The sequence below is a fragment of the Dipodomys merriami genome, unplaced genomic scaffold, assembly GCF_024711535.1.
Source record: "Dipodomys merriami isolate MVZ:Mamm:240054 unplaced genomic scaffold, mDipMer1.0.p SCAF_9, whole genome shotgun sequence".
Classification (NCBI taxonomy): Eukaryota; Metazoa; Chordata; class Mammalia; order Rodentia; family Heteromyidae; genus Dipodomys; species Dipodomys merriami.
The window spans coordinates 56,623,613-56,644,883 of record NW_027206512.1 but is presented as its reverse complement, the minus strand read 5'-3'; positions in this window follow the sequence as shown (position 1 = coordinate 56,644,883).

The following is a 21,271-nucleotide window of genomic DNA, read 5'->3' as shown; positions in this document are numbered from 1 at the left end:
ATTGCTTAGTGTTCAAAAACAATACCATGCAGAATGCCATATTATACAGGAATATTATCAGATAATTAAGGGAAAGATCAGAGGTCCCTATGTAAATTTCAGACACATTAAAGAGTACAGAGCTCATGCCTGTAATCCTCACCACTCAGGAGGCTGACATCTGAAGATTGTGGTTTAAAGCCATCGTGGACAGGAAGGTCTGTAAGATTCTTATCTCCAATTAACCACCAGAAAACCAGAAATAAAGCTGTGGCTCAAGGTGGTAGAGCCCTAGCCTTGAGCAGAAAATCTCAGGAACAGAGTCTAGGCCCTGAATTCACATCCCACGACTGATATAAAAAAAGAAAAAGGAATTGCAAGGCTTTCATGTAACTTAGTCAGTTGATAGAAAATAAAATTAGCTTTTCTGAAGATGTTCCTACCTAACAAAACTTACATGCTATTATTTTTGTCATTTCTTGTATTCTTATAGTTAGAAATGTGTACAGAGGTAAATTTTGCTCGATATTATTTAGTAGTTTAAAGGCATTATCACAAAAACTTCATACAAGTTAGACAAACCTCAACAAGGAAGGCAAGATTTTGCAGAAAGAGTATATGGTTCTAGAATCAGAAAATCATTTCTAGCTGGGTAAGTTAATGTGATATATTGTACTTCACTCAGCCTCCATTTTAGTATCTTTACAGAGCCAGTGTACCTTAATGTATGAAAGTAAGCAAGATGAAGATTCATAAATTATCTAGCAAATTTCGTAGCTTCAGTGCTCAGAAAATGTAGATTAATTTGTATCATTTAAAATGCTTTGCTTCTTCAGTGGTAGGCATTTGTAACACTAATTTAAAGAATACATGAATTCCTTTACATATAAACAAGCAAAGGAAACTCTTAACTTGGGTCACTCAAAGGTATGACAGTATCAGCAGAGAACCAGGTATAGGCATTGCTTTTATTCTCTGAATTAACAATTCTTAGCAGTCAATTGTTTTTGTAAGCTAATAGTTCAGCTCTGGTCATTCACATGGTCTAATATGGCTGCTTTAGTTCCAGATTTCACAAGTCACAGTAATAGCTTAAGGCACAGGTAACTCTTTCTTAGGGTCTCTATATTTTGATAGCTAAATCTTTTCTAGAATATTTTTAATAGCTGTTTTGCTTGTTTCTGACTAAAATAAGACAGACATCTGTCTTTAAGTTGTTATCAGGAGAATGGCATTAGTTTTATTTTATTTTATTAGAAAGATGCTGTACAGAGGGGTTACCTTACATTAGTAAGGCAATGAGTACTTTGCTTGTTGATCATTGTTACCCCTTCCCTTGTTGTTGCCCCACTTTCCCTTTCCACCTCCACCTCCCATACTTCCCCCCTCCCCCACCGAGAAGTTGTAAAGTTTGCTTGTTTCTAATATACTGTCCTGTGGGCATCCTTGTTCAACCACTCTGGAAATCAGTATGGAGGTTCCTCAAAAGACTATACATAGAGCTCCCTTGTGACTCAGCAATCCCACTTCTGGGCATTTACCCAAATGATCACAAACAAGGCCATACTAAAGCTACCAGAACAACTCTATTTATTGGAGCATTATTCACCAAAGCTAAGATATGGAACCAACCCAGATGTCCCTTAGTAGATGAGTGGATCAATAAAATATGGTATATATACACAATGGAATTCTATGCTTCCATCAGAAAGAACGACACTGCCCCATTTGTTTGGAAATAAAAACACTTGGAAAAAATCGTATTAAGTGAAGTAACCCAGTCCCAAAGAAATTTAGGTCCCATTGTTTCCCTTATTTGCAATAATTAGTATACATATAGGATAATTTTAACAGAAGAGCTGAAAATCTCGAAAGCCATTTACATATGACCATATAAGATGATGCTAAGTGAAATGAACCCCAAGATATGGACACAAGAGCTCTGTCTTTATTGTTATTATTTTAAATGTACCATATGATTTAATTCTGTTGTTGTTGTTTCCTTTATATGTTCTTTCCCCTATGACATACCCTCTGTTGTCACTGTACTTGATTTTGGTACACTGCATCTTGTATAGACCCCATTGGCATTATTTTTATAAATACAAATATTCCATTTGAGGTGAAACAGATTTTCAAGAGCTCAAAAAAATCACTATCCCAAGTATGCTTTTCTATTTAAAAAATATTTCAAGTAAATAATTCAAATAAATTTTCATAGTATCTTGAATAAATAGAGCAAAAAAGGAGAATTTTCCAATGAAATATTTCTCAAACACATATGAAGTATAGTGAGTGGCACATGTTCATTTTTGTCTAATGAAGCTAGTCAATTCTACTTATCAATGAGGGGAAAATAGCCCTCTTACCAATGGAAACTTTAGGTAAAATTTAAAAGTGTGAAAATGTCAAATTGATTCTCATAAGCAATTCTCAATAAATTATAGCATATGAATCACTTCTTTTTATTTTCCAGCCCATTTTAAAAACATCCGTAGACCCCTCTTTGACTTACGAATCTTCCATAGTTCCCAAGCATTGGGAAGTATTTGGCATTTAGGGGGTGTTCAGTTGCATTAAATTGAATTTAACCTGAGATGAAATATGCACTTGTAATTGACCACCAAAGTGACATGACATCATTTTAAGGTCAAAATACATATTCAGTAAGTTTCTGTGGAGACTTTAGAAGCAGACACGAGTGTCAACCATTTCCTGGTATTGTTTCCCCTTTGCCTTTTAATTAAATATTATGAGAAAACTTTACCACAAAACAATGCATAGGAAGTCATAATTTATTAAAAGAATTACTACTTCAAACTATAACTTAATGTAAGTACATAAATTTTGATGAAACTTTTGATCTTATATATATATATATATATATATTAAATAGGAATATTTCCCTTTAGGTCTTAACATAATGGCCTAAGGTAACCAGTTGTTTATATTTTAGTGATATTTCATTTCACACACAATGATATTTTCACTGACTATAAAGAGAATGGTTATTTCTGTAAAAAAATAGGTTGTGAAACATCGTATTTGACATTTCCATTCAGTGCCAAGATTTAGTGATGCAGTTGGAACCCTGACAAATTATTACATGCTTCATTCCATTAAATGACCATAATTTTTCCTTTTAGGGATGAAATTTCCCCATTTCTAATTTTATCTTTAATTAAAAAATATCCATTGTGTCTCTATAAACCACATAAACCACTCAAAATAGCTAACAATTTAATGTCTCCCAGATGTTTAAACCATGTTGGAAAAAGTAAAGTGGCAAGACCAAACAATTCCACCCTGAGTATTGTGAATGTGACACTCACTGCTGGGTTGTTGTATTCTTGGTGAGTCACGTATGCTTGGGAGTGGTAAAATGACATTTTAACTGTTTACAACTCAGGATATGCCACGATACTTTGAAACTAAAGGATGAATGCAAATTTGGAGATATTCAAATTGGAATGCCATGATAAGCAGGTGACACAACACAAATAGTAAATGTCTGTGTGAGACTTTCGTGGTCTATTGTTACTATGTATAGGAAGATTGCAACCAGCCATTAAATTTTATGTTATCCATGGGACAATCAAAAAGACAGTGGTTAGCTGCTATTCTAAATTTGATTAGACATATTTCTGATGTTAAAAAAATAACATCAAGTCATATTCCTAATGGTGCCTTTCATTGACTCGGTTTAGGTTGTACATTGAGTAGATAATCTACACAGTTGTATGAAAGTACGGGATGAATATGATTTTGTTGGAAAACAGAAGACACCATTAAGTTAATGGTACAAACTGGAGGCAAATTCACTTTTGAAGAAGAAGCTCATAAAAAGGCACCATCGTCATTCCTTTCAGCCTTCTCCTGAGTGATGTTGTTCACAAAAATGCATTAGTTATTCACAATAACTTAAACACACAAGACAAAAGGCCATTTAATCACTAGTAAGTTTATTTCAAATTGTACATTCCTTAGGGATGACTAAAGTTATTCTGTCACCCAGGGAATTCTCAGCCCAGTTTGTAGCTCAGGAGAATCTGGCTTAGCTATTGGAATGTTGTTAGGCGGTATGGAAACAAAGGAGAGACAAGCAAATACCTTTGTCCTAAAGGAATGTGCCGTCATATGGAGGTGAGTGGAACTTTTTTCTAGGAAACCTTTATTTGGACATAGATAGATAAAGTTGATTTGATGCATGATTCTTGGAATGTCCTTCTGTAATCATTTGGGGCAATTCTAACCATATAAATTTTCCCTTGTTGACATTGGGGATGGAGCTCAGGGCCTTAGACAAAGACTGCATATATATATATTTAATCAGAGAGCTTCTGAAATTGTCCAAGCCAGCCTCAGGCATTGATCCTCTTACCTCTACTTCTTGAGTAACTGAAATTCAAGTGTGTCCTGGCAGACCTGGGCCAAATAAGACATTGTCATTACAGTCTTTCATAACTTAAGGTACCAGGACTTCACATTCACATATAAGCTATCGTGTAGCTACAGCACTCATCAGTAACTCCTATTTCACCTCCATTTGTTTGGGTGTTCCCAATAAGTTTAAAGCCCATATTTAATATGAGATCACTATGGGATTTGTCTGATCCCATATTTGTCAGGTCACCTTATTTCATTATTTATTTATGCCTCCATTTTCCTACAAGTTTGTCATCTGTCTTCCTGAAAGCCATTTATTTACACCTTTCATTATTTTCTTACTCACATTTTATGTGTGCCCTAATTGTAACTCTGTTGATGATAACACTTACTGCCTAATTACTAGTAATGCAAAGGTCCTGGGTCTTAAATCATGCCTGCATGACCCAAGGTCTATGGATTACTCATTAGCTAAACAGAAGCAAACAAAATTGTTGTTCAAACTGTAGGCATGAATAAAATAGGTAATTAAATGGCAAATACTTGATGAATAAAACTTTTAACACAATAAACATAACAAAATAGTGAATTCACAGTAAAAAGTTTTACTACTTGAGCTCCTTTAGTTTTATTCTTTCAGCTTGCCACTAAAATTTCAAAGTGGGAAGCAACTTTAGAAAATGTTGTACAGGATTCATAAACTGCAGGAAGTAATAACAATATTGTTCTCAACAGCAATCACAATGAATCACATCTTCATTTTCTCAATGATCTTTTTTTCCATGTCTTATACGTCCTCTCATTCGTTCATTGCACATCAACTCTCCCTAAGCTTTTTTTATTCTCTTTGAGACTTCAGTTCTCTTTAGATGATTATATTTTTTCTATTTGCCATCTGTACCACCAATGCAAAGGAGTGATATGGGATGGAGACCAGCTAATCATTGGCATTAACCTTGAAAGCTTTTGCAATAGATTGCTTTTATCTCAGGATTCTAAAATAATTTAAATTCTAATCTCACTGAACAAGTAAATGTGTACTCTTTGTAAAACATGAAATATATGACCAATTTACAACATTGAAAATAATCAGTATTATTTTCCATATAGAAGATGGAGATAGGTTACACAATGTAAGTTGACTATGAAGTCCAAGCAAATCTATAGTAATTAGTTCTGTATTTTGTTGTACATGTGGACTTAATTGATATAAACAGAGGTATAAAATCATGGGCACAGGGATGGTGAATGGAAAGAACAGATGAGAATAAATATGTGCAAAGTAGTTCAGACATACGTGTGAAAATAGAAGAGTGAGACATGTTGAAATTATTTTAAGAAGAGGATAGAGGATATTAGGTAAAGTGATAGTGTGAAGTTCGTGGGTACATTGCATACCTACATGGAACTGTCATGATGAAAACCCTTTGTACAACTAATGTATGTTAATACAATATCTTTTATAAAATAAAACAGAAAAACAGAAAAAGTAAAATACAAATTTGAAAGCATGGTGAAATATTGATGTTTTCTGTTAGACATAAGTGATTTGGATATGCAAAGGGATCCTAAAATTGATGATCTCAGTGTGTGTGCTAAAAGACATTCATTCTCATGTTCTTTCTTTTACTGACTTTATGGAGCCAGCTTTCTGATTCTATGTACTCCTAAACTACCCGAGAAACATAAAAGAAGTCACTGGTATGACATATAAAAGAGGTTTGATTCATACTGACAAGCAGGTGGCTTGATATGACCAGGTGTCCTCAAAATTAATCGCCTTGGATGTTGACTCATCTCTGTATCTTCCTGCATCTAGTGAAACAAGTTCTGATTAATTCCATTCCTTGTGGACTCCTGTGACCAAGAGTTATCTTTGCTCATTATAATCTCACTGAAACTTTTAAATTACCCCCCCCCACTTTACTTAGTGGTCATGAGTAATCACATATACAGATTGATTCTGGAGATACATTTTGACTCTTTCTAGATAAAAATAAAATCAAAATATTGTGCTGACTTGATAAAAATGTGAGCCAATCAATTAGAAAACCAAAACAAGCATAACCCACACACTGTGATTGAGCTGTTTACCCTGGCTGAGAAGCGTCTTTTCCCTCCCACCATTACCTATGAAATGTAGCCTTTTTCCAGTCCAAAGTTTAGGCTTTGTCTGATTTGTTTGGTCATTAATAGGAATGCTTTGCTATGCTTTTTCAGAAGAGGATTTTAGGAGCAGTGCTAGTTGCTGTTTTATTCATTGTTCCTTTTACACATTTTTTGAAAGTGCCTTGTTGACGACATTAGAATCATGTTACCATTTTATATTCTTGCTTTCCGTCAAAGGAAAGCCAGGAAGTCTTCTCATGTAGGATATTTAAATCTGATCTGCACGCTGAGGTTTAGCTTATGAGAGACTAACTAAGACCAGCCTTGAGAATGCTGTGAGGCATGACAATTAACTTTCATGTAATATAATTGTTAGAAGACTTTGAGATTTTTGTCATGTTTATTGCACGCAAGTTACTAAAGGCTGACTATCCCAAGCAATATATTATCTCTTTGCTCAAAGCAAGTGGGATGAGTATAGAAAAACCATCAAATATTGTAAGTATTCTCATATTCACTACTTACATAGTTTCTGATGAGATAAGTATAATTTCTAGCCAGATATTTATATTCAACATGATATAGGGTAGAGTTATCTCATAAAGCATCCTTGTAGTGAGTGTACTCTATTCCTTGTATGAAGCTCCAAATTCAATTAGTCATTTCTACCTTGTTAGATCATTAACGTGTTTCCAATCATATGTTGCACTGAAATAAATGTCTTTGATTCTAACATATTCTAGAGTGTGGAAAATCAGGGCATAAGAGTTTCACAACATGAGCTTCATTTGTCCAAACAAGTATACATTTTAAGCTCGCTGATGCACATAGTTTTTGACATCCAGAATGTTTGGAGCAATTTATTCTTCCATCACCATTACACACAATTCCCTTTCCATTGTTCTCTCATCAACACGAAGAATTTGAAATTTCTAAACATCTCCTAATTATATAGGCAGAAAGAGCATCTCATTTTAATTAGAAATACAATGTCATTCAAAAAATATTAAATTATAAGCATTAGAAGAGAAAGAATTGCTCATCAGGAGCAAGGCTGTGATGTTACTGATTTATGGCACACTCACATTGTTTACCTTGGAAGAGAGCATCTCAGAGATAGTCTGTGGGGGATTTCTGGGGACAAAATCCTTCACAAAAGCTAATTGTGAATGAAACAGAAATTGCATAGTTTTAAGAATATTGCATATTAGTGAGTTTGTGGCAGATTGTCTCTGTGATTCAGGCCTGGTTCTGCCAAAACTAGAGACCTTTTAAAACTGATGTCAGTTGTTACAGTGATGTGAAAAAGCTACAGGCTCTTAGTATGTGTATTCTCGATGTCACATTTCTTGAGCTTCTTTGGATGGTTGGTCCTTCATGAAAGGGGATGGTTGAAAATGCTGGCCACCATCTCTTTGAGAGACTTGGATTACAGGATAGAAATAGATAATGTCTGTAAGCTGTCTGCTGTGTGTGTCCGTTCATTTTGTGCTGCTATCACTGAATACTGGAGACTCAGTAATTCACAAAGAATAACAAATTTGTTTCTTATAGTTCTGGAGGTTAAGGTCTATAATAATATCAAGGTACTAGCAACTAGTAATTGCCTTCTTGTTAAATCAACTATGGTGGGAATTGAGAAGAGAGAGTGCATGAGAATAAAAGGAGACCAGATTTACTTTTTACAACAAATCCAGTCCTGTGTGAACTAAGCCAGGCTTGTGTGAACTATCCCACTATTGTGATCATGATATAAATTCACTAACGCTATCGGGTTCTCATGAACTGGTCACCGCTTATTAGCTTCTTGTTTCTACCAATGTTGCAAAGAGAGCGATTTTTGTAGGACATACTTAGATTGTAGTGTCATGATCACACATTTTGTTGTTCATCTTTCTCCCTTTTCTTCTCTTCTTGTTCATGTACACAAATACAGATAGAAAAATATGCAAAAAGTGTTCATTAAGAATTTTTCTAATCACTGTAGCAGAGAGCAATTCATATCGGCTTTGAGTGCCTTGACAACAGGCTATGGTTGGCCTACATGCAATTCTGGCACATCTTAATCTTTAGGAGTAAGTGAATAAGTATCATGGGTTTATACTCACTGTCTGTGTGATCTGACTCTTTCAGAAATCTGAGGCTGATGAAACATACAAGTCAAGATTCAGGCAAACAAAACCACTCTAAACTTCTTTAAGAGGAAGAAATTTAAAACAGAGGTAGTCGCTTAAGAAACAATTGAAAATGTTCTGGGAGCAAGAGTCAGTGAGAATCTATTAACTTCCAGGAAATGAAGAGGTAAGGTAATTGAGAATAGACACTGCCAGTAATCTCTCTTTCTGTCAGCAAAACAGGAGGTTATTGGAAAAAGTTTACTCAGTACCTGATAAAAACTTTCTCTCTCTCCCCTTCTCACATCACTATCATATTCGTTGTAGAAGAGGAGCCATGACTTCTCCTTTATCTCCATATTTGAAATTTCACAAAAGTATCTAACAGGTAGACCATAACCTAAACCCAAATAGCCAAACAGTTAAGGAAATGTATTTTCAGATTCCCAAACCCTAGAAGCTAATGAAAAGATGAGGATTGGGAAGGGAGAACATAGCAGTCATTCTGGGGCAGTAGCACCAAAGCAAGAGTAGATGAACTGGAACAGGTCAAAGGCCAGAGAGCTTCATTCAGAGTATGTAAATAAGAATTGCAGGACTCAGGAACAGAGGGATGAAATTCCTGTGCCATGGGCTGCAGAAGAGGACTTTCAAAGTACAGAGAAGTTGTCAGGTAAAGGAAAGACACTGTGAGGCTTAGAGATAAGTTTACTGCCTGCAGATAACTACAGCTTTCTTCACTATGAGTTACTTCTTCTGTGACATTGCCATCCTATTGCTATTAGTTGAAGACATAAGAATCTCCTTTTCATTGTTTTCAATATTTTAGTAGTTCTAAGGTTACTTATTTTCAACCCATTTCCCATTGGATAGAGCCCTAAAATAACTTCTGACTTTATTCATCAACATCCAGCATGGGATAAATTACATTCATCTCTAAATCCCTAAGGACTCCTCTGGTAGTGATATAACTCATGATTAAAACAAGAAAGGAGACATCAATTTGTTCATAAGTCTCAAATCATTATGTTTTTAATTTTCTTGGTAAAGATTTCCTATAAAGGGAAAACAGTAAATACTTTAGTCGGGTGGAGGTACATGTTATATTAAAATGCCTCCATTTGTCTAACTCTATGAAAGATTGTATAGAAAGTGCAGAAATAAGTAGGAGTGGAAATGTACCAGTAAAATATTTCTGATAATCAGTGAAAGTCATATTTTACACATGTATTTTGTACGTCTCTGTACAGTCTCAAAAAATTGTCCTTATTTTGACTTAGTTTCAAACACTTAAAAAAAGAAGAAAACCATTCTTGGCTCCTGGACCATCCAAATACAGACTGCAGCCTGGGTTTGGTCAAGGACCCATAGTTTACTAAATTTCACTTTAAACCTACACTGTAGATGAATATGATCAAGGCACATTATGTGTGTATATGAAAATTTCATAGTCAAACCTATTATTTTGAACAATTAATATATGCTAATTAAACATACTTTTAAAACCCTAAGTTATCTGATACAGTATCCACTAGAAATATACAACTACTGATCACTTGGAATATAACTGGTATGATTGATGAATTTTGTGGATGTATTTTTCCTTTACCTAAAATATTTACCACAAAAGATATTCAGTCTAGCTAGTGTAAAATTCGAAATACAGTTAAAAGAACTAGGATACAAAAACTTCCTTTAGGAGCTAAGAGTGGAAATTAAATATTTCTAGTTAAAATTTATCAATAGAATTAAAGTTGATATATTTAAAATCAGGGAGAGTTTTAAAGAGAGCCTACAAAAAGAACACAGTATCTATAGCTGATATTTTTTCATATGTAATATCTGTTAAAATGTAAATTTTTAAATACATTTTTCTATTAAAATATATTATTAGAAGTAATTTTATCCATTTCCTTTTGCAGGGTACTATGGTTACTAGAAAACCTACAATTGCACCTGTGGCTTACAGTTTATTTCTATTGGACAGAATGACTCTAGATACTCAGCAGGCTTCATGTCCTTGTCTCTCTTGCAGTTTGGTAGACCAGATTATTGAAGCCAGGTCAAAGAAATGGGGGCTATATGGGTACATGTAAGCTAGGGGGCCCATGAACATTACCCAGTTTGCTCTTATTACCATCATGCCAACTAAAGGCAGAATTTGGAGAAAAGCTTATAGGTCTTGGAGCTTGCTGGTACAGAAAGATGAAGGAACCTGGGTCCTGAGACTTCTGTAGATAGCTGGCCTGGAAAGCCCCAGTCCAATGAACCAGCTTTACACTCTAATATGAGGAGGAAATATTTTATTTTGTAAAGCATTGTGATTTGCATATCTTTTTACAGTGGGTAGTCTAATCTAATTAACTGCTTAACAAGTACAACAAAAAACAATACCCAACAATAACAGTAAGCTCAGGACAGAGCATAAGGTTGAATTTTTCTTTGTGCTTTAAATACCTACATAACTGTCCAAGACAGCTTTTTATCAGACTTAGAAAACTGGAAGACTAGTACTGTGATCACAGAGCAAAGGAAACAAACAAATTAAATCCTGTGTTTGTAGGAGTTTGCTGCCTGCAGGCAGTTTGAAGATTACAGAGGAAAGGAACACAAACAAAACTGGGTGGTGTTTCTCAGTACAGAAGACAGATCAAAATTTAAAGAGGTCAAAGTAGCTAGAATTTCGATTACTTTGTGTATATGTATGAGAAAGAAACACACAGAGACAAAGAGAGAGAAGAGAGTATCTCCAAGACTTATGAAGAGCCCTTCTCAAGAATCTGACAGATAAAATACATAGTGTATATCTGAACAGTACTGCTAGTACCAAAGAAAGATCTACCTAAAAGGATTAAACAATAAATATGGTGTTGTATGCTCCATGTGAGAGGAACTCCATATGGAGGTGCGTGTTTTTCGATTACTTAGAGTGGAAGGATGTAGCAATAATTAAGGATTAGGTAGAATTGCCTTAGTCAGGGCTTATAGCCATAAAAACGGAGTTCTGGACCCACAGAAAAAAATCTTAAAAGAACTAATTACACAAATCTTAACTTTATTTCAAGACAAAATTAAAATGGTCTTAATGAAGGAGATGAAATACTATCCCATAGCTATCAATACAGAATTTTAATTCTGATGCCTAAACTATATGATCAGACATGAAAATGAGCAGGAAAAGTTGACCAGTAAGCATGAATAATCAATAGTAGGAAAATAAGATCTGAACTAAATTACCAGGAGAGAAAATAAAGCCATGACAGCTATCATATGTTCAGCAAAATGAAAAGTATTAAGACCACAAAGAAGAGAGAAAAGTTTGGCGAACAAAGCATCCAAACAGAAAAATCTGAGTTAAAAATAAAGCACCCCAAATGGAAAACTTATTGAATGTGACTTGGGGCAGATTGGATGTGGTCAAACAAAGCAGTTAATAAGAAGTCATAGCAAAGCAAACCACACAAAGAAAGCAAAAATCTGAGGTCAGTGAGCTCTATGACAGACATGGCGTATAATATAGAAACAAACCGGGCCTCACAAAATGGAGGGGTGACATTTTGTCATCATTAGTTCATATGAATTGTACAAAGGGGATTCTTCCTGATCTTTCCATATAGTCAGATAACAAACTTTGATCATATTCATGTTTACGCCCCTCATCTTCCTCTGCTTAAGAGGTTTGCCTCTGTTTACTTAGATCTAAACTTCACACATTGGAGAAAACAAATGACATTTATGTTCCTGAATCTCGTTTACTTTGTTTAACATGATGATCTACAATTTTATCCAATTTCCTGAAATTTTGTTATTCTTTCTGTTTGAATAATATTCTATGGCATCTATCTATCTATCTATATCTTACATTCTTTATCTGCCAATCAGTTGTTAGATACTTAGGTTGGCTCCTCATCTTGGTGGGTGTGAATAGTGCTGTAGTAAACACAGTTGTGGAGGTATTTCTCTTATATATAAATTCACACTCGCTCAGATATATGCCCCAACATAAAATCAGTGTAATTTTAGTCCTCTGATGAATCTCTATCCTGGTTTCCACAGTAGCTGTACAACTTTCCATTCATATCAGCAGATAATGAGTACCCCATCCCCAATTCTATGTCCACTCTCCTCCTTGCCAGTAATTGGTTGATTCCTTACTGGTAATAATTCTGACTGGGATAAGATGGAACTCACATCATTTTTATTCACTTTTTATGGACAGAGATACTAGGCATTTCTTTTTCTTTCTTTTCTTTCTTTTTGTTTTTTGTCAGTATGGGGATTGAACTCAAGGCCTGGGTGCTGTTTCCAAGCCTCTTTGTGCTCAAGGCTAGCATTCTACCATTTGAACCACAGCACTCCTTCCAGATTTTGAATAGTTAATTGGAAGTAAGAACCTCAGAGGAACTTTTCTGGCTGGGCTGGCTTTGAATTGCGATCCTCAAATTTCAGCCTCCTGAGTAGCTAGGATGTCAGGTGTGAGCCACCTACACCAGGCGAAACATTTCTTTACATACTTTTCAGTCAATTGTACTTTTTAGAACTGTCTGCTCAGTTGATTTGCCTATTTGTTAATTGGATTATTCATGCCTTTAGTGTTTAATATCTGAGCTCTTTATAAATTCAGGATATGATCTCTTGTCTGATCAATACCTGATAAAGTTTTTTTCCCATTCTCTAGATTGTCTCTTTCTTCTATTTCCTTTGGCATTGAAATGCTTCATAATTGAATGCAACCACATTTGTTGATTCTTGTTGTTGTTTTTCTGAGCTGTTGGGGTCCTGTTCGGAGACTTCTGACCTATGCCTGTATTTTAAAATGTTTTTGTCTTTAAAAAACTTTTAGTTCTTACATTATGAACATTGACTCATATAGATTTGTGAACATTTGTTAAGTGCCAAAGTATATGATTTAAAAATAGAGAAAACAAGAGATAACATCTCATAAATTCTTGTGAGTAGAAGGGAACAAAAGGAAGCATATGTACAGGTGAATTATTGTAAAAATTATGAAACATTTTTAGGTAAAATTAATTCTTGTAAACATATCAAAGTCAGGACACAATGTCATAGCATCTTAAGTTTATATATGTTGATATAAACATATTATTCATGTATATATCATATAGTATATATTATGCCATATATATGACATAATATATATAATGTGACATATATATTATGATATAATATATATGACAATATATTATATGTTATACACATACATATAGTATTACATGTATACATATATACATATAATATATATTAATATAATATATTATGTTAATATATAATATATATATATAACATATATATTACTATGTGTCACTAATAGCCTTCAGAATAAGAAAGTCATGATTTGAAGACATCTCAGGCAAAAAAGTAGAACTATTCCAATCTCAAAAATAAAAGTGGGTATTGTGGGGTCTGTCTATAATTCCATCTAGTTGGAGTTGTGGAAGAGGATAGCTATCCAAAGCAAAAATGTGAGAACATGTCTGAAAAATAACCTGAAGCAAAAAGGGTTGGAAGAATGGCACAAATGGCACACTGCTTACCAAGCAAGCACCAGAGCCTCGGTTCAAACTAACACCCCCTCCAAAAATGGTTTAATAATGGTAAATAAAGGACAGCTAGTCTACATATGAGTCTTTCCCTTCACTTGCTGAAACTGCAGGCCTCCTTCACGAAGACCTTAGTGTTATGATATAGGGCTAGTATTAGGGCTAGTATTCTACCAGCATTTTCTGACTTTTGAAAATTGTATTTGTTTATTGGTTATACCAAGTTTTCTCCCTATGAGCTGTATTTAACATAATGATGTAATAGTAGTAATTCTGATTCTATAATGGAAAGGCAATAAGAATAGAAAAGTGTGTGAAAAATGCCAAACTGATTTTTTCCCCCAAGTTCTAATCCTGAAAGTTATTGTAAACCTAATGGATCTAACCCATTTCTTGCACTTACAAGATGTCTGTCAATCTCTGTATTTATGTATCTATCTTTCTATGTACGCATGTATGTATGTATGTCTGAATGTCTGTCTGTCTATCTATCTATCTATCTTTCTTATCTATATAAGGCCGCCATTGTGCCTATTTTTTTCTTTTCTTTTTATCATGTGGATGTCCTATCTTGTAACGTCAGCTAGTATTTGGAAAGGTCCACATCTAAAGAAAAAGAAAATTATGATAGATTCAAAACCAGTGTAATTTGCCACATATTTCTGTGGGCAAGAATTCGTATATTTCCAGTGTTCACGATCAATCTAACACAAAGAATGTTCCATAGAAGTTCCTGAAGGTTACTCAATAATGATGTTTGGAACTCTCATGTTCTCCTAAATTGAAGTTTTAAAAGGTGTCTAGGATATCATCTATCTTCAAGCTTATGGGTTTGTGAAGTTGAAACTCTGTTCCCAGCCTCAGAGATGGACATGTGCCTATCCTGTAAGCTAATTGGCCTACTGTATTTTCTGCCTTGAACATTTACTGAAACACACACACACACACACACACACACACACACACACACACCACACACACACACACACACACACACACACACACACACACACACACACACACACACACACCCCACACACAGCAAATGTCAGTCTTTTCTGGGGCATTTATGGCTCTTTCTCTCACTTCATTAGAAGGTGATTTTATTTTTCTATAGTAGGAACCTGGCTCCATATTTCTGTCACACTTGTGTTATCTTGAGAAGAAAGCTGTATGAAAATATAGACAAATTCAAGAAACAGAGGTCAAATAATAGAAAATAGGTGAACATTGATGATAACCTTATTTGAACTATTGAACTCAATTCTGTCCAAAATCAGAAACAATTTTTGTCTTTGCAGGTAAAATGAGTCAACATAATTTCCTTTTGCTTAAACCAAATGTGAATTGGGTTTTTGTCCTCTGTACTGGAAAAAGATCTATTGTAATAGTGAGTTTTGCTAGATCATACCTATAATCCTAGCTGCTCATGGTACTGATATCTAGAGTATCAAAGTTCAAACCTAGCCCAGGCAGAAAAACCAATGGGGTATCTTCTCCAAATAACCAATAAAAACTTGGCTGAAGGTATGGATTAAGTGGTAATATGACAACTGAGTCAATGAGAAAGTTTGGCTTTAAACCCCAGAACTATCAAAAACATACACCCACTGCAAAATAGTCTAGTCTAGTCTAGTCATACAATCACTTCTGTTTCTTTCCATACTCAGAAAATAAAAATAGCCTTAGCTTGGATTCACTTATTTTACCTGATCTATAATTAGACTCTCTACCTATTCATAAAGGGGTTAGAATCCAGTGGAAGAGGTGGGTAAAAAAAAATCTTCATTCTAGGCCAGACTTCCATTATATAAAAGTAAATATTTGTGGAAACTGGGCACTATTGCAAAGGCTGTCATCCATAGTTTAATCTTAGATTCATTTTCCCTCCAATTTATCTAACTAGTAGAACAATAGTCAAGTGTTCTCAATGGGTAGCTACGTGGTTTTACTTTTTAATGCTTTCTCGTGTTTCAATATACATTTTTTTTGCTAACTACAGGATATTTTTTAATCTATTTGATTAAGCAAGCTAGGAATTGGAGAGATAATGTTTTCTAACTTCCTTTCTGATGAATAATAAATGTCACCAAGGAATTAGATAGTAGGAGGTAGCTGCCTGAGCCATCTGCTGTGTGTGGGAACAAAGGAAGATATTAAAGTTTGAATTAGGTATTGCCTCACAGATCCTAAAAGATGAAAGGAAACACACACTAAACTGGAAGACGATCATCTATTCTTACCAGGCAACTTATTTCTTTGAAAAGGTGAAATATACAACTCATCTACTTCATGATGAATGCCTCCCTGATTAGCATGCATCCTGCCTTCATTTTCACATATTTTTGGATTTCTAGAAATAAAATATGTGGAGTTCTTTTTGAATACGTAACTCAAGAACATCTTTGAAAAATGATGAAGACAAGTTTCTCAACATATGTAACATACTAAAGAAAGCCTCATCTCCTTGGCAACTGGGTCAAAGGAGAACACTAAAACATTTATGACTAAGTACATTTGCTTTAGAAATCCTTTACTGTGCTGCAATCCGTTAATTATAATGAAGAAATGATTTCTCTTCACCTTTCAATGCAATTTTTCACAAAGAAAATGTCAACAAATTTTGCTGGTTTGATATGAATTTCTATTTGGAAAAAGTTTCAGTCGTAGATTTATTTTATGAAAAGAGTGTAATTACTACTGCAAAAGAAGCACGAGAAATAATTTAGTGTACGTTAATATTAGCTTAGCTTCAAGCCAAGCAGAGATTACATGAACGTATGCACAGTATATAACCTTTTAATAAGTGACAATATTTTTAAATTACAATTTTGGCCTCTATAAAAAACGTTATACTTTCAACTAAACCATAAAGTACAAAAATAATAGAGAATAAGACACACCAATAAAATAGGCAAAGAGGCAGCGGTGAATGTTGTTTGGTGTTAATGGGCTTTCTGACCATGCATGAGGCCCTGGGTTTCATTCCTCAGTCCCATACAAACACATCAAACACAGACAGGGTGTGGACAACTATGAAAAAGTAAATCAAATTACATAATATGCTTAAAACTCGCCAAGTTATGAGTGATTCAATGAAAACACATTTGTATCCTTTCTGTGCTAAATTTCTGAGATTATTCAGTGTTAGAAGAGTCAGTGACAAGAATGCGTCACATGCACTGAGTCAGGACATACAATAGGAACATTTTCAGGACAGCATTTTGGAAGTGACTGAGAAATTAAAAGGTGTCATATACTTGGTATATCTGTTTATTGTATGGCTCAGAATCACTTCTACTGAGAGACGGACATAAGTCTATAGCTATCAGTGTAGAACTGTAACTGCTGCTGGTCTTATCTAATAGGAAAATATTGGACCGATTTAAATGTCCACAAGTAGATGAAGGAACACTGTGCCATGAATTCTATGTAGCTTTAAGACAAATTTGGCCTACATGAAATGACATTGAAAGATGCCATGACATCCTATTTCAAGGGAAAACAAAAATAAATAAATAAATAAATAAATAACTTGGAATGTGATCTCTTTGCAATCTCTTTACTCTTGAAAATAAATCTGTTAGGTTAGCCCAGAAGTATAAAACCTAGGTAATTTAGAATAATATTTTATATCTTACATAGCAAAATTAGTGGTGTGAAAACAGTGTTAAATAATTATTATTACTCCAGTAAGTAATATTTAGAATCAACATTCATAAATAGATAATAGAGCTATGTTTTTCTCACGTAGGAATGTGAAGGTAGGATGGGAAGAATTGCAGAGAGACAAGGTTGTCATGGGAACCCTTGCAGAGTATAAACTGTATTATTTTACAAAAGAATGTAGTGTATTAAGACATGAATTGCGATCTTTTCTTTCTGCTGCCATAGATTAAATAACAAAGTAGTCATTGCTCTCTCTCCCTCCTTTCCTTTTAGAAACATTGACAGTCACCAGGTTTTTTGTTTTTATTCTTCCATATTTTGAATGCTAAAGGGGACACACACACACACACACACACACACACACACACACACACACACACACACACATAGATATATATGGGTGTGTATATGTACATATATATATATATATATATATATATATATATATATATATATATATATACAGTGTAGGGGGGTGGGCAAGGACACAAGGTTATATTACACAGATGTGTGATAAAGATGAATGAAGCTAGAGGTTGATAAAACCAGAGGAGAAGAGAATATCTTAGTCTCACCAGAAAAGATACACACTGAAGACTGCCAATAGGAAGATTGAGGGATGACTGAGGGTAGTCTTTTGGGGTGTGTCCCCTGGAATCAGTACCCTCAATGACAGGGCATCATCTGAGGATGAACTGCATGGCTGTTTCGAAACTGAATTCTAGGTCCTAGGAGCATTGTTCTCTGGGGTAGTTGTTGAATCAAAGCAAAACAAACCGAATAGGCCTTCAGGGCTTCATGAATAAGTGGTTAAAAACAAGAGACTCTTAAGTATCTTGGACTATGCATATATGAAAGGAAAGTGAAGGAGGTGCAATCCATTCATAATCAGAAATGCAGATGCATATTTAATGGAGACTCCCCATTTTATTATATCTCACTTGTTAGCCAGTCAGGAGAATCAATAAAGAGTGAGGGAACAGAATCTCAGGATTTCCCAAAGATGCTTGATAAATTCACTGTGCATAGTAAAAGTTTTTACAGATATGTAAAACATTCTACAAACATTTTTTCTGAGTATAGTTTAGAGGAATAGTAGGGCTGCCCTTCCAATCTTAACATGGAATTTCCAGCTGATGCTTATAGCCATGGAAATATCATTATCGATATTTTAAAATTAAGTACATTGAGATTCAGTGTAGTAAGTCACATGGCACAAATCAAAATGTGAATATAAATTGAAGGCCAGAGCTTTTGTATTCAGAATCAAGTAAATTATCTTTCAGATTTTCTTAGGGATGCTTATCAGACAAGAAAATCATTAAAAAAATTAGTGGGGATTGTGGGCTAGTTCATTCAATTAGTATTAATTTATTTTGAAAATTTTATCCAAGTTCTGAAAAACTTAAAATGCTTTGGCTAATCAGTGTGCCACCGTGGGCCCAAAGAAATGAGACAATATAGGTAAAAAGAATATGAAAGCAGTTTTAAATCCAGTTTAATATTTTGCCTTGCTTATCTATAGTCTTGGGCAAATTGCTTAGTGCCTATGAACCTCTATTTTCTGTGTCAAGAATGGAGACAATAACATTAAATTTTCAAGCATCCAATTACAGTGCCTAGGGCATAATAGTGTCAGATCGTTCTTAGCTATGCATCCTGACTCTGGAAATAATTTAGATAAGGAATGAACACTGAAATTTCGTCAGTTGGCTTTATCAACCTGGGACTTGCAAAGTTCCTGGATGAGTAAAGAGTCCTGCTCAATGTAGAATGAATTCCAAATTGTAGAATCTGTAATTATAGACCCGGGATAGTTCCTTGTATTTACACTTGGTGGAATCTGTCACCACTTGCTTTTATCATCTATCTGAAGTATATTGAGAAGAGTGGTAGTTGGATCCTGTGTTACTAGAAAATAAACAGCCCCAAGTGACCTCATCACAGAAGACTAGAGAATGTAAAAGCACCCAATGAAGAAGAAACACAGGACAACAGAAGAATGGCATGTCTGGGGGAAAGAAATAAATGAGATGGGTGTTTAACTAAAATGACAGCTTTCTGCAAATATTCAGTTCTGAATACTGATTTCATTGCAGTCATATAGTGTAGCAGAAGAGAAAATTTGTTTTTCTTCAAATGATTGGCAAACCAAGACCTCTTGTTTACTGAATCAGCATTTATGAAAAATATTTATTTATTCCATTGTGTCTGCATAATGGAATATTATTTGTAATTGAGACCTGTAACAACATATGGACCAAGCAGGCATCAAAGGGTCATACCTATAATCCCCACTAACCAGGGGGCTGAGATCTGAAGATCACAACTCCCAGCCAATCTGGACAGGGAAATCCTCAGTACTCTTCTCTCCAATTAAGCAGCAAAAAGTTAGTACTGGGATTGTGGCTCAACTGGCTCAACAGTGAGCAAATTATCCAAGTGAGAATGGGCCTTGAGTTCAAGAGCCCGGACTACTGTAGGTGTGTGTGTGTGTGTGTGCATGCGTGTACATGTATGCGTGTGTATGTGTGTGTGTGCGTGTGTGTGTTCTGTGGTTTGCCAAAGAATCAATGCATGATCAGACACAGAAAACATAGTGAAACAATTTGATGATTTTTCTAGTCACCTTTGGATTCTTGATATAGTCAGAACAGAGGGCTAAACAACCCTGGAGCATGGGTTATCCAAAAGGTTAAGATACGTGCTGGGGGATAAAAACATGAGAAATGAGTGATTTGCCTGTGGTTGAGGCATGTCCAAGGGCTTAGGTCTGTCCTGAAGGAAGAACAAGTAATTTTCCATACCTAAATTCTAAGCAGAGAATATATGTGAGTCGGATATTAAAGGACACAGATGAGAACCATAGGGAAATATTTATAAGGCCACCAATACTAAGTAATGGGAACCAGAGACACTGTAGGATGAAAAGATTGCACTGGCATATATGCACAAATGACTGGAAGTGGACTGTGTAACAAATTTGATTGTTATTTGCCATTTGGCTTATCAGTTTTAGAAAACTTCTACCTACAATTTAAGGTTTAGCTGGCTTGATCTTCAGTTGGTTAGGTCCCAGGTGTCCTTTGCACCAAATGGGATTAGGTGCTCTGCCTCTGTGTTCTTAGAAGCAGTGTGTGCTTGTGACCGTGGAGCAGGCATAACTGGGGTAGTGCAATCACAACACTTGTCACATCCTATAGGCATAATAGATCTTTGTGAGCTCTGTCCCCTAGGCTGTTTCTTACGGATAGTGCTTATGGACATGCCTGTCACTTAGCAGGTGTTCCATAAAGGTTGAATGAGTTAAATAATGAATGAGAAGAATATGGAGATTTTCAATTGTTTTCAGTTTGCAATGAGAGTTGAATACATATTTAAGCGATGGTTCCCTGTTGCCTAGGAAATTAAAAGAAACTGCTGAGCCCAGCATTCCATAGCTTCACCATCTCT